Consider the following 14,640-nt stretch of genomic DNA (forward strand, 5'->3'; position numbering starts at 1 on the left):
GAAGAAAAGCCCAGACCCAGGTGAATTGCTTCAAACCTTTAAAGAGGACCCTACTGCAGTCCTTTACAGTTTCTCTTCCAGGAAATTGAAGAAACAGAAATACTCTCCCTTTCTATGAAGCAAATATCACACTCATACCAAAAGCAGATAGAGATAGCATAGACAGAGAATTACAGGTAATATCCCTAATCAATACAGATCAAATGACCTCAAAAGATACTAGCAAATAGAATTCAGCAACTCATCAAAGGGTCATACATCATGACCAAATGGGAGTCATTCTGGGGATGGTTTAACATATACAAGTCAGTCAACATAATGCACCACATCAATAAGAGTAAAAATCATATGATCATATCAATAGATGCAGAGAAGCATTTGACAAGATCTAACACCATTCATGATATAAAAACAACTTTCCTCCCCACCCCAATGAGACCCCGAGTCGCCACCCACAAACGACCTCTCTAGCTCCTGATCAAGCTGCTTAACAGCCATGATCCAAGAGACTCAGGAACAAATCCCGGAACCCAGCAGGAATCACTCCAGATTTAATTGTTAAAATTTTGGAATTTCAAAATCGCGCGGCCACTACTGCAGCTGCATGTCATCATATGTTATTCATAACCAGCAGTAGAAAACAAATTGTCTATGGTTGCCTTTTCGGCAGATCTGAGTGTTGGGGTAAAATCCCAAATAATAATGGTGGGTTTGGTATTGAAATATTGAGTGTAATCAAAGTAGAGAGGGAGTAATGTGTAAATCATCTGCCCCACAGGTGGGGGGAGGGTGTGGGATGGGTGGTATACTGGCGTTTTTGGTGGTGGAAAATGGGCACTGGTGAAGGTGCGGGTATTTCATTGTATAACTTAAACCCAAAAGCTTTGTAACTGCTCTCATGGTGATTCAATAAATAAAATAAAAAAGGCAAAAAAAAAAAAAAGACTCAAAATGGGAGTTGAAGGAAGTTTCCTCAACATAGTCAAAGTTATTTATCACAACCCAAGGCAAACAGTATACTTCATGGGGAAAAGCTGATAGCCTTTCCTCTAAGATCAGGCTGAAGACAAGATTGCCCACTTGCACCACTTCTATTCTGTATAGTACTGGAAATACTCATCAAGGCAAACAAAAGATATTTAGGGCATCCATATAAGAAAGGAAGAAGTCAGGCTCTTATTAATTGCATGTGATATGATAATATATTTAGAAATTCCATAAGACTACAAAAAAGCTTCTAGAAACAATTGGTATGTATAATAAAGTGGTAGGTTACAAAATTGATGTGCAGATTTCCTTTGTCAAATAATGAAAGAGAAGAGAGCGATATTTAAAAAAAAAATCTCATTCACAATTGTTCCTTAGAAAATTAAGTACCTTGGCGTTAGCTTAACTGAAGAGGAAAAGGGTCTATACAAAGAAGACTACCAAACCACTACAAGAAATAGAAGAGGCCACAAAGAAATGGAAACAGATTTTGTGCTCATGGATTGAGAGGATTAATATCTTAATGGCAATACTCCCCAAAGCATTGTACCGATTCAACATAGTCCTTATAAGGATACTTATAAGGATATTTTAGAGATATTTTTCAAAGAAATTGATCAAACATTCTTGAAGTTTATATGAAACCATACCCCCCCCCCACACACACACACATACACACACAACCCAACACTTAAACCCACACACACCCCAATAGCCAAAGCCATTGTTGGGGGGAAAAAGATGGGAGGCATCACTTTTCCCAACTCCAAACCATACTAGAAAGAGGTAGTAATTAGAACAGCATAGTACTGTAATAAAAACGGACTCTCATATCAATGGAATAAAGTAATGCTCTGCAGCACTCATAATCACAATGATCCCGATCAAAACAATAAAATATCTCACAGAGATTGTCACACATCAAAAAGAATAAGAACAACCAGAGTTGGCTTGGATGTGGGGACAAGGAGGCTCATTCACTATAGGTGGGAATGCTGACTGATCCAATGTTTCTTGAAAACAATATGGACATTTCTAAAAAATCTAGGAATTGAGTTTCCTTTTGACTCAGCAACTCCACTTCTCAGAATATGCCCCAACGGCTCAAAAACAAAATGAACACATTTGCACCCCATGTTCCTGGCTGTGTCATCCACAATAGTCAAAATCTGGAAAAACCAGAAGTGTCCAAGAATAGATGACTGGATAAAGAAACCGTGGTACATATGTACAATGGAATATTACTTGACCATAACAAAAAGTAAAGTCATGCAGTTTGCTCCTACATGGAGGGATCTGGAAAGTATTATGCTGAGAGAAGTTAGTCAGAGGGAGAGAAAAACAGAATAATCTCTCATATGTGGGATATCCACATAATGGGGGGATAATGAATGCCCAAAGGCAATGACAATAAGAAACAAGAACTAGTTGTCAGAAGGAAACACACCATCTGAGGGGGTTGGGAGGTAGGAGGGGATGGGGGGGCAACGACTTTGCTGGAGGGAAGATCAGCTGGGAAGAATAGGTGGTGCTGGGTGCTGCAAAATGATAAAGTGTTATGTATTGAAACCCTATCAGCAATGGTAATGTAAACCACAATGCAAAAACAAGTGATTGAGTTTCAGTCATTCAATGGTCAAACACCCATTGCTCCATCAGTGTGCATTTTCCACCATACATATTCCCAGTATCCATCCCTTATATATATTTAAGTACCCCCCATAGAGGCAGATAGGCAGATATGAGGGGACTGGGGACACTGGTGAAGGAGTTGAGGAAATGGGGAAATTGGTGGAGGGAAGTGGGCACAGGTGAAGGGATTGGTATTGAAACAATGTGGAAGCCAATCAGGGATAACTTTGTGATTTCATGGGGACCATAAAACAGCAAACACCAGGGGAATTCTTCATAAATAATTGTCACAGCCAGTCAGAACCTTTAGAACCATGACAAATGGAGTATATCCTGGATGGGATCCTGGAACAGGAAAAGGACATTTATAAAGAAATCTAAGAATATGGGTCAGAGAGATGGTACATTAGATAGGGTGGTTTTGCTGTTCTATTTCTCCATAGTCAATAGTCAAAAAAGTATTATATACAATAAAATAGTGTAAAGTTACTATATAAAACAAGATATTTAGGAATAGCACTTTCATGTAACTTTCATCGTAATACTTTGTTATTACTACTCTGTTTTGTTAGACTTTATTAGTATATGGTAATTAGTTTATGTTACTATGCCAAGTTTATTTTTATTTAGTCACTCTGAAATTACAGTTATTCATGATTGGGTTTCAGGCATACAAAGTTTTAACACCAATCCCTTTAGCGGTGTCCACTTTCCTTGATCAGTGCCTCACTCCCTGCCCCCTTTGCCTCCCACCCTTTGGTCTGTCTATTTGGGTGCTTTTTGTGGTAGGGAATTTGCGTTCTGCACAGCCAGCCTGGTCACGGGCAGGTTCGATTCCTCTGCCCCTCTCAGAGAGCCTCGCAAGCTACTGAGAGTATCTCCCCCGCACGGCAAAGCCTGGCAAGCTACCTGTGACGTATTCGATATGCCAAACACAGTAACAACAAGTCTCAAAATGGAGACGTTACTGGGCCTGCTTGAGCAAATAGATAAACAACGGGAGGACAGTGTTTGTGTTTTGTAATATTATTGTACTGTGGTTTGCTGTGCCTAATTATGAATTGAGCCTATAGTGTGTGTCTATGGAGGAAAGAACAGTTTGTAGGATTTGGTACTCTGAAGCTTTTGGCGTCCACTTTTGTTCTTATTTTCCTACGGATAAGGGGCTGTACTGTACTGGATTGTTGAGGACCAGCCTGTGGTTGAGTTCTTTTATTGAAAGAAACAGCTATATTTTAGATAGGAACCAGGGACCACCCAGAATACAAAATCTGCAAGGAACCTATTGAATCTTACAAAGGGGAAAAAAGATGGTTTGAAACATCTCCTTTATAGTAACTCTTTTTGTTCTGACTTGCCTGAAATAGGTTTCTAAAGGGTTCTTTGTTGTACTGCCATCTGCTGGCATCATAAGCTAAATTTGTAAAGAAAGCTATTTTATAAATTTGTGGGGCTACATTTGTGTTTTCATCCTTGCTCTTCCTGTTTATGTGGTTATATGTGGGGTAATGTTCTTGGGGGGGTGACCGATTCCTCAGCAGTGTTCAGGGAACCTCAGGGCCACTTCTGGCAGCATTGTAACAAAGCAGCTATTAGGGCCTGATAATATTTTACACCCCCCCCCCCAAACTGGGACCCCCAGACCACCCCCCCTTGGAGCGTAGGGGCCATATTTGAGATACTGGGGTGCTGGGAATTTGGGTTGCCAGGGCCACAGAAACTTTTTGGAGACTCTCTGCATGCCCCTACCCCTACTGGTGGAGCATACATGAGTTTGAACTTAGGTTAACTCCTGCTTTGCAAGCACCACTCACCCCAACCCCAGTGGCATCCTGGTCCCCAGTTACATGTTTCATGTTCATACTATCTTTTTATTCTAGCAGTTGATACTCCTTATTAAAAATTCTTCTTATAGCCCAAGAATTTATCACCATCACTAGCTCTGGTTTAAAGAACATCTCATTTTTGACTCATTGATTTAGCTAAACATAGAGCTAAATCAGATATACATAGAGACTCTTTTCCTTTCCTGTTTTCTTCCTGTTAACAACCCTTTATAATTCTATAGTTTTATCATGTAAATTAATGGAATTAAATTTGAGCAGTTAAAATTATATAACTCAATCCATTTAGTTTCTTTTTTTTAATAATCTTTTTAACTGAATCACCATGAGATAGAGTTGTTCGTGATTGAGTTTCAGTTATACAATGTTCCAATACCTATCCCTTCACCAGTGTAAGTTTTCTACCACCAATATTCCCAGTTTCCCTCCTGCCCCCTCAATCCATTTGGTTTCTTAATTGAGAGTTTGAACAGCTGCAGATATTTACGTAGTGCGAGCCCTACTTCCTTGCTAACTTGTGTGTATGTGGGCTGTATACCAAAGTCAGACAGGTGATGGTGTCTTGTAGATAACATGTATAGTAGCACTACACTCCTGTTGTTCATCGATTTTCTCTAGCGGGCACCAGTTACGTCTTCATTGTGAAACTTGTCACTGTGTTTGGCATATCGAGTACGTCACGGGTAGCTTGCCAGGCTTTGCTGTGTGGGCGAGATACTCTTGGTAGCTTGCTGGGCTCTCCAAGAGGGTAGAGGAATCAAACCCGGGTTGGCCGGGCCGGCCATGTCCAAGGCAAACGCCCTACCTGCTGTGCTATCGCTCCAGCCCAGATAGCAAGTATGAGCCCTAGAATTTTGTTTCATTCCTTACTTTTTGTGCTATACCCTGCAGTGCTCAGGCCATACTCCTGGCTCTGTGCGCAGGGATCATCCCTGGTGGGGTGCTGGGGGTCATATGTAGTGCCAGGGATCTGTTTGAGCTGGGTTTGTCTGTGTGCAAGGCAAAGCTTCACTGCTGTACTCTCAGGTTCCTGTATCCTAGACTTTTATTGAATGGGTTTCTCACTCTCTTCTTTTGGGGGGAGGGTTGTAAGTGCATTAATGTGAGAATTATGACATTTTTCCATATATATTTGCCATTGTATTCCACCTTCTAAGTTATATTTCTTTTGTTATCCTTTATCCACTTTTCATGTGTGTTGTCATTCATACTTTTTTTTTTTTGACATGGCTACTATTATTGTCAGTAGTCTTATACTGAAAGTTTTGTTCTGACCAGAATTTCTCTGTCATACCAAGTGAGCTGGAGCTCTGCAGGGAGAATCCTTAGGCAGTCTGAAGCCTGGCCTTATCAGGGCAGTTACCTCTCGAGGAAGCCTGAGATCCTCTGAGAAATTCATCTCCACTTCATGAAAGCCCAAAGAACTTGTTTTGAACAAGTTACTTTGACTGTGTGGGCATTTGGCAAACAGCACTTTCAAGAAGAGGATAGTGCAGGAAGGGGATGGTGGCAGTGATGGGGACTGAGGTTGGGGTGGGAAAACTACACGGTCCCCAAGCATTGGAGGGTGCATGCCTCTTTCACTTGGAGAACGGCAGAGGTGTCTGCGTGTTCTCTGGGAAAATGTGGCCAACTGAGAAACCCTTTACCAGGGAGTGTTCTGTTATGTGAGACCTTGTTATTTGCAAACACATTTCAATATTAGCTGACTAAATAAACCATATCCCAAAGACACCATAGATTTCTCTATGTATTGGCTTCTTAATCAAGCACACGCCATTCTGTGTTGTAGCCTGTTGCATTTAAAAAAAATTTTTTTTTTCATTTTTTATAATTTTATTTATTGAATCACTATGAGGGCAGTTACAAAGCTTTTGGGTCTAAGTCTCGGTCATACAATGAAACACCCGTACCTTCACCAGTGCCTATTCTCCACCTGCAACAACCCTAGTATACCCCCATCCGACACCCTCCCCCTACCTGTGGGGCAGATGATTTCCACATTACTCTCTTTCTACTTTGATCACATTCAGTATTTTGACACCAGACCCACCATTATTATTTGAGATTTCACCCCAACACTCAGATCTGCTGAAAAGGCAACAGTAGACAATTTGTTTTCTATTGCTGGTTATGAATAACATATGATGCCGTGTGGCTGCAGTAGTGGCTGCGTGATTTTGAAATTCCGAAATTTTAACACTTAAATCTGGAGGGATTTCGGCCAAAACCTGCTGGGTTCTGAGATTTGCTCCTGAGTCTCTTGGATCATGGCCGTTAAGGAGCTTGATCAGGAGCCAGAAAGGCAATTCGTGGGCGATGACTTGGGGTCTCGTTGGGGTGGGGAGGACAGGACTGGCTCCACCCCTATCTCTTGAGGCCCAAAATGTCTCGTCACTGCGGGCCCAAACCTGACTGTCCAGTGACCTCTGGAGGATGACGGCCACTGAGCCGCCAGAGGAAAACAGGCAGAAGGACAACACCCTTTCCCCCCTGGGGTAGCCCTGTGACAGTAACCTACTGCATGGTCTGGACGCATTTCTACCAAAAGCTGCTGGGTTTCGAGATTTGTTTCTGAGTCTCTGGGATCATGGCTGTTAAGCAGCTTGATCAGGAACCAGAGAGACTGTTTGTGGGTGATGACTTGGGGTCTCGTTGGGGTGGGGAGGACAGGACTGGCTCCACCCCCAGTCGTGAGGCCCAACAAGTTTCGTCACTTTGGGCCCAAGCCTGACTGTCCAGTGGCCTCTGGAGGATGACGGCCACTGAGCCACCAAGGGGGAGCCGGTGAAGTGACAACACCCTTTTTTCCCCTCTGGGGTGGCCCGGCGACAGTAACCTACTGTGGGGACCAGATGCATTTCTGCCAAAAGCCGCTGGGTTGTGAGATTTGTTTCTGAGTCTCTGGGATCATGGCCATTAAGCAGTTCGATCAGGAACCAGAGAGGCCATGCTGAGCCGGAGGTGGTTTGTGGGTGTGTTTCCCACATACCTAACTTTTGGCCGTTTACTTTCTTGGTAAACTTTGCCGCAAGTTTTTGGGGTCTGGCCAGAGGCAGAGCAGCAATTTTGGGATATCTGGAAGTCTGAAGGCGCCATGAGGCTGCTGATGCACTTGCCTCACAGGTACACATTGACCTGCTGGCAGCATCATACCCTCTTTTTAAATCTTGTATAACTAGACAGGTGTATCTTTTAATTGAATAACAGAGATTTCCCTCCTGTGTCATTTCCATTGTTCAAACTGTTTATTACTGCAATACCCCTATTTTATTTTAGTTCTCTTTTTCCAGAACATTGTAATTGTGTTAGGGCAGGTTCTTTCCCATACCATTCTTTCTGTCTCTAAATTTTCTCCTCTTGTATGTTTGTTCTTTCAAACATATTTTGCCATAGAACCAATTCTTGGACAATGTTTTTCAGATAGAGTACTTACGAAAACAGTGTTTGATTACTAACATAAGTACTGTGCTATAGAAGATATTTTGGTCAGTAATTGCCTCCACTCCCCTTTTTCTAATTAGTGCAAACTAAAGATTTGATAGATTTAACAGTTTCAAAGAGTTTACTAAATAACATTCAGACACTAGGTGACTAGTTGATTGGTTATATAGACCCACCCTGGTTTTCAAGTAAACATTTATATGGCATCTATCATTGTAACTTACAAGTGTTTGCTTTTACTGCAGTGGAAGGTTGAGTTCTGGCATGTTGATTTCTCTCAGTGGCTGCAGCAGCTGAACTTACTCCAGCCCTATCATTCCCATTTCATTTCTTCAAAAGCACATTTTGGAGCCATCTCTAGTTTTCCAGTTCTCTTCCAAATACCAGGGATCTAAAAACATTTGGCTGAAGTATGTACTTTAAGAAGTCATCCTGTTTTAACTGTAATGCCTTGACTCCAGCACAAAAATCACTGTACGGTAGCCTTAAAAGAGATTTTAGAGGATTTCTAACCGAATAGTTTTGATCACCACCCTCCCCCCCCTTCTTCCTCCCTCTTTAGCTCCATCTCTTCCCTTTGTTGGGGTTAGGGAATCTTACACATTGGGCCCTAAAGATCACATTGGCTGAGCCAAGATGTGAGACAGTAGCAGGTATTGAACTCACATCTCATGTATGCAAAGCAGCCACCTTCCCTCGCCCCTAAGTCTTTTCAGCTAATAAAATTCTACATATAGAAATCCCAGGATGTAAAAATGGAAACATTACAAAGTGATTTAAGAAGGTAATGGATTGGGTGTGGTTGAAGGAGCAGTCTCTGATAAATTCTGATGCTGATTCTTGAGACATCTCAGAGGAACTGTATTCGTACCTGATTCATCTTCTCTTTATAAACACGAGACCTGAAGTGTAGTAGTTCCTTGTCTTGCTGGGTTATTGCCTAGATAGGTGTGGTGTAGACTGGGACTATCTCAAGGACATTTTTCACCTGCTAGAGCACTTGGTTCAGTGCCTGGCACTGTGTGATCCCCTTAGCACCAGTTCCCCCTGATCCTGGCACCAGGAGAAGCTCCTAGCAGTACCTCATGTTCCTGTAATACAGAGCAAAACAGAATGGCAGACTTTTTTTTTTATATCTGCTTCTTTCAGAATTAATACGTTAAGTTACAAAAACCTACACATGTACTTTCACATGTTTTTAATTTTCCACCCACTTTTTATGTTGCCGCAGTGGTCAGGGTTGCAAAGCTGGTTGTGGTACTTGCACACTTTTTAGTTTACTGGGAGCAGTTACACACTTTAGTTGTCGCTGATACATACTTGGTTGTGGCACCAGAATCCCAAATGTCATTGCCACCTGAATCACGCTTTGGCCCTGGAACAGTACCAGGGGTTGAATTCTTGGCTTCTGCCTGTAGTGCAAGTGCTATACCACTGCGCCTTGTACAAACATTTTGAAATTAATATTACTTTTATTGTCAGATATATTAAATCACTTTTTTGTTCATTAAAATAAAGAGAAAATTATGGAATATTAGTCATTAAATATTTATAATAAAACTTATTTGATATATATACTAGCAGATTTGTGATTTAAAATATTTTTCAAACATTTAAAAGTATGCTGCTGCCTGCCCGGAGGGGAAAGGTTGTTGCCCCATTCGCCCAATCCTCTCTGGAAAGAAAGATGGCGGCCGCACGGGAGCCTTGTGGACAGCAGGTTTGAGCCGGGGGCGGGGGGCAGCGGGGGCCTCATGGGAAGGGGGCCGTCCTTCACGCCCGACCGAGGTCACCAGCTGCCCCCCATGAGCGGCTCTCCGGCACGGCCACGACTCCAGAGCACAGAAACCAATCTCTTAACTATCTAACTTTTAATAGAAATACTTCCAGGGTTAATAAGTAAAATAGCAGAAATCCAAAACCGCGCGGCCGAACCAAGTTGTAGAGAGCAAATCATTTCACAACGCTGTTTCAGCATATCTGATTGGGGGGGGGTCGTAAACTCTAAACAATAATTGTGCATCTTCTATTGAAACAATGTATCTAGTCAAAGTAGATAGAGTATTAACTAGAACTCATCTGCCTCACAGGAATCAGGAGGGGTGGGAGGTGGGGTTCTATTGGGGTTCGGGGTTAAAAATAAGTATTGGTAAAGGGAAATGTGTTTGATATTTACATGACTGAGACCTAAACCCGAAAGCTCTGTAACTTTTCCCACAGTGATTCAATAAAGAAATAAAGTATTAAAAAAAAAAGTATGCTGCAATATGCTTATTTGTCTGAACATGCTTCTTGATGGAGGGGAAACCAAACTTAGTAGTTTTAAGTCACCTTGATTTTTGGACCTTATTATTATTGATTAATTATTACTTGTTTTGAGCCATGCTTGTTCGTACTCAGGACTTAATCCTGGTTCAGTGTTTAGGGATCGCTCCTGGCAGTGCTCAGGGACCATATGTGTGCTGGTGAATGGATCGGGCTTGACTGTGTGCAAGTGTCTTACCCTCGTACTATCTCTCTGGTCATTTTATTTTTTTCAACCTAAGTTATTGGAAGGTTCCTCTAATATTTGATCTATATGTCATGTGTGTGTATGTGTGTGTGTGTGTGTGTGTGTGTGTATGAGAAGCAAGGTACTTTTTATTGAACAAAACTTGCTTAACAAGAAGTGAAAAGGGGTTGGACCGATAGCACAGCAGGTAGGGCATTTGCCTTGCATGCAGCAGACCGTGGTTTGATTTTGATTGCCAGCATCCCATATGGTCCCCTGAGCACTGTTAGGAGTAACTGTGCATTGCCAGGTGTGACCCAAAAAGCAAAAAAAAATAAAAAATAAAAAAAAAAAAGGGAAGAGAAAAAGAGGGAAAGGGTGCTCAAAAAAGAACACAGGCTTCTCCAGAGTGGAACTCAGCATAGAAACAAGTATTCAAGGCTTGAAGAGCAAGCCTGATTTATATTTCTTACCTAGCTTGGCCTTCAACTGGATTATAAAGTCCTTGAGTGCTAGACCATATTTGATGAAACATTTACACTGCTCTAAACCAGTGGATCCTGGGGCTGGAGTGATAGTACAGTGGGTAGGGCGTTTGCCTTGCATGTGGCTGACCCTGGTTCAATTCTCAGCAGTTCATATGGTCCCCCGAGCACTGCCAGGAGTAACCCCTGTGCATTGCCTGGTGTGACCCCAAAACAAAACAACAACAACAACAAAAAGACCCCAGCAGATCCTGCCACAACAGGAGAAATCAACCATATCCACTTTCCTAGCTATGTCAGCACTGGCTGTAAACCCCCCAGTTTGTCACATTCACAAACTGCCATGGAAATTTTTCATCTTTTACTAAATCTATATGGTGCAATTGCATCTAGACTACATGGTTATTAATTTGTGCATCCAACTTTAGAAGAGCTCACAGGAGTGGGGGGATGATCTCCTGTTTTCCAACTTGAGCTTTCATGTACACCTGTACCTACTCCTTCATGGAACCTCGGACCCTGGGGCTTCCTGCTGACTGGCAGCAGGGGTTACTCTCAGACCTCAGTGTGCCTTGCACGTGTGCTGCTGTCTAAGCTGCTGAGCCATCTTCCAGGCCCCTCAATACACATTGGATTTATATCTAATTCTGCTTGTAAGCTATGAGCAGGTTTTAATTTTCCCTTCAGGGGCCTAGGAGATATCAGACTTGAAAGGTTTAAAAGTTATTTTCTCTGTGATGGCGAGAAAAAAAATCAGAAAGGAAAAATTTAAATATTAAAAAAATCTATTTGTTTTCTGGGTCATACCAGGCGATGGTCAGGGATTGCATCTGGCTTTGCACTCCAGAATTGATCCTGGTGGTTTTCGGGTTCCTGAGTGCAGAGCCAGGAGAACCTCTGTGCTTTGCTGGGTGTGACCCAATAAGCAAAAAAAAAAAAAAAAAAAAAAAACCTACACTGATTGACTGTGTGTTGGGCAAGTGCTGTTACCAGTATAAGTATATTTCTTCACTTTGTGTTGCCACTATATATGGAGCATAGAGAAGATGAAAACTGCAATTCAGTGAGAAAATTGAATAGAAAAGGTTTTTGAAAATGAGTATATCCACTGTACTTATTTGTGTTATTAGTTGCACAGTATTCCTCTTACCCAAAATACTGTGCAGTATCTGCTCATGTTCAGAATTTGCCAATTCAGTTTTAATGAAGTGTGAGAATGGTTTGTCAGAGAAAATCACTTAGTGAACTTACGTGCAGTGTCTATTTTTTGGCTCTGGGCTTCAGAAAATGTCTGTTATCTTTTATCTGGATTTATGATTATTGCTGTGGTTTTTCAGTACTGGCATTTTAAGAAACTCAGGCATTTACCTGTGAAAATTTGTTCCTGTGAAACTGTTAGTTGAAAATATTCAGAAAGATGGGCTTCCAAATTCCACATAAATCAATTTTGAAATTTTCCACACAAACAAAATGTCTACATTAATCTGAAAAGAATAACTTTGTCCTCCAAGAAAATGCTTTTAAGTTTGTATTTTCAAGTATTAGTGGCCGAGAAAGCTTGCATTGTAATCTAAGGATATCACTTTTACCCAAGTACTGTTATGATCTTCTTTTTTATTTATATTTATGTGAGAGGGAAATTGAGATATAGAGGAATCAAAATTAAAGAAATTGGTTGAAATTGGAGTTGAACATGCTTATTTTTATTTTTATGTAAAAGAAATCTATCTTAGTGCTATGTTGTGTTGAGGAAGTTGACTATGCATAGAAAATTTTGCATTTTTAATAGAAACATTGCATGCAGCATTTATTTTGAGAGGGAGGACAGAGCACATCCAGCAATGTTTAGGGGTGACAGCTGGCTCTGTGCTCAGGAATCATTCTTGGTGGTCGTACTCGCAGACTGTGTGGGATGCAGTGATTGAACTTAGGTCGGCTGTATGCAAGGCAAGTGTCTTACCCGCTGTACTATCTCTGCAGACCCCAGAAGTAACTGCATGCAGCATTTGAATGGATGTAATATCTGTAATACTGTTTTTAAATTTTTTTAAAGAACCATGATTTATAAAGTTACTGAAAGTTGACATATACTGTTAGACATATACTGTTAGACATATGCTGTTCTAGCACTAGTCCCACCACCAGTGTTCCCAGGTTCTCTCCCATACCCCCAAGCCTGCCACCTTGATAGATGCACTTTCTGGTTTGTTATTGTAGACTGGATCTCATATTTTCAGTGTTGTTGACTCTGTGGTTGATATTAATAGATATACCATTCCTCCCATTACTGATATACCTGAGGCCCCTGGTTCCTATTCCCCTGTTAGTTTCCTAACTCATTTTTTGCCCCCCTCATTTTTTTCCTTCTTTGTCCTTCTCCCCATACTCTGCAGTCAACGGTGATCTAGGCACAGCTACTCTCATTCCCACTCCCCACCCCCACCACTTCTTTACTACATTACATTTGCTTGTCTAGTTATTCTATAGACTACAGATAAGTAAGGTCCTTATTTGTCCTTCTTCCGGCTTACTTCACTTAACATGGTATCTTTCAGTTCCATCCAAGTTGCAGCAAATTGCATGGTTTCATTATTCTTCGCAGCTGCATAGTACTCCATTGTCATGGTCACGGTCCTCCCGTTGTTCATCGATTTTCTCCAGCGGGCCCAGTAATGTCTCCATCATGAGACTTGTTGTTACTGTGTTTGGCATATGGAATACATCACGGGTAGCTTGCCAGACTGCCATGCAGGCGAGATACTCTCGGTAGCTTGCCAGGCTCTCTGAGAGGGGCAGAGGAATTGAACTCGGGCTGGCCATGTTGGCTGCTTGTAAGGCAAACGCCCTACCACTGTGCTATTGCTCCAGCCCCCTACTCCATTGTAATACTGTTTAACTTTCTGTAGAAAAGTTTTCTTTAAGGCCTCTCCTTTTATTTGTTTGTTTTGTGCTCAGCAATCACTCCTGAGTAATTAGTTGCACTGATATGTGAATTGAACCCTGGTCAGCCATATTCAAGGCAAACGTCTTACCTACTGAACTATTTCTGTCCACTGGAAATTTTTTAAGTAGTCAGGGTTATTTTTGTTTTGTCAGATCTACTCCTTTGTTCCTTATTTATTTAATGATTGATGTTTAACAAGCACTCAGATGGAGTATTAGAAAAGGTAATATTTAAGAATAACAGAGGAATAATATTCCTGAGTTCTTCAGGACTTTAGAATTTATTTGGCATATGATGAAGGTTTTGTTTACTTTTCTGCTTGGGGGCCATATTTGTCACTGCTCAGGGGTCTGCACTTAGGGATCACTTCCAGCAGTACTCAGGAAACCATATGGGTTGCAAGTTTTTAAATAGTGTTGGTGCCAGGGATTATGGTGGAATAATAAGAAAGTTAGTCAGGGAAGGTAAGAGTTGGTTTTATGAAGAGGTAAGTTGTTAGAGTTGAATTTCAGTTAATTTGCTAGTAATTTTATTAATTAGCTTAAAAAATATTTTCTATCTTATTTGTTTATTGTTTTTTAAGCCTCTCCTCACAGCGTTCAGGGTTTTTTCTTTGCTCTCTGCCCAGGAATCACTCTTGGTGGAGCTCGGTGCCATAATACCCGTACTATTTCTCTCGTCCTTATTAACTTTTCCGATTTGAGTGTGTGCATGATTTTCTATTTTAAGTGTGCAGACTTAGATAAAATTAGGAAAATTTTAATTATTAGGCAAAATTAGGTAAAATTTAATCATTTCTGAGTACTCAAGCAG

The 14,640-nt window shown here is 41.3% G+C and overlaps 1 protein-coding gene across 1 annotated transcript in view; it reads left to right on the forward strand.

The window, feature by feature from the left end:
• The window catches only part of ZDHHC17 (zinc finger DHHC-type palmitoyltransferase 17), a 97,381-nt gene that overhangs the window by 18,329 nt on the left and 64,412 nt on the right, over positions 1-14,640 (forward strand). The window lies entirely within an intron of this gene.

The sequence above is a fragment of the Sorex fumeus genome, unplaced genomic scaffold (assembly GCF_029834395.1).
Source record: "Sorex fumeus unplaced genomic scaffold, SorFum_2.1 ptg000003l, whole genome shotgun sequence".
Classification (NCBI taxonomy): Eukaryota; Metazoa; Chordata; class Mammalia; order Eulipotyphla; family Soricidae; genus Sorex; species Sorex fumeus.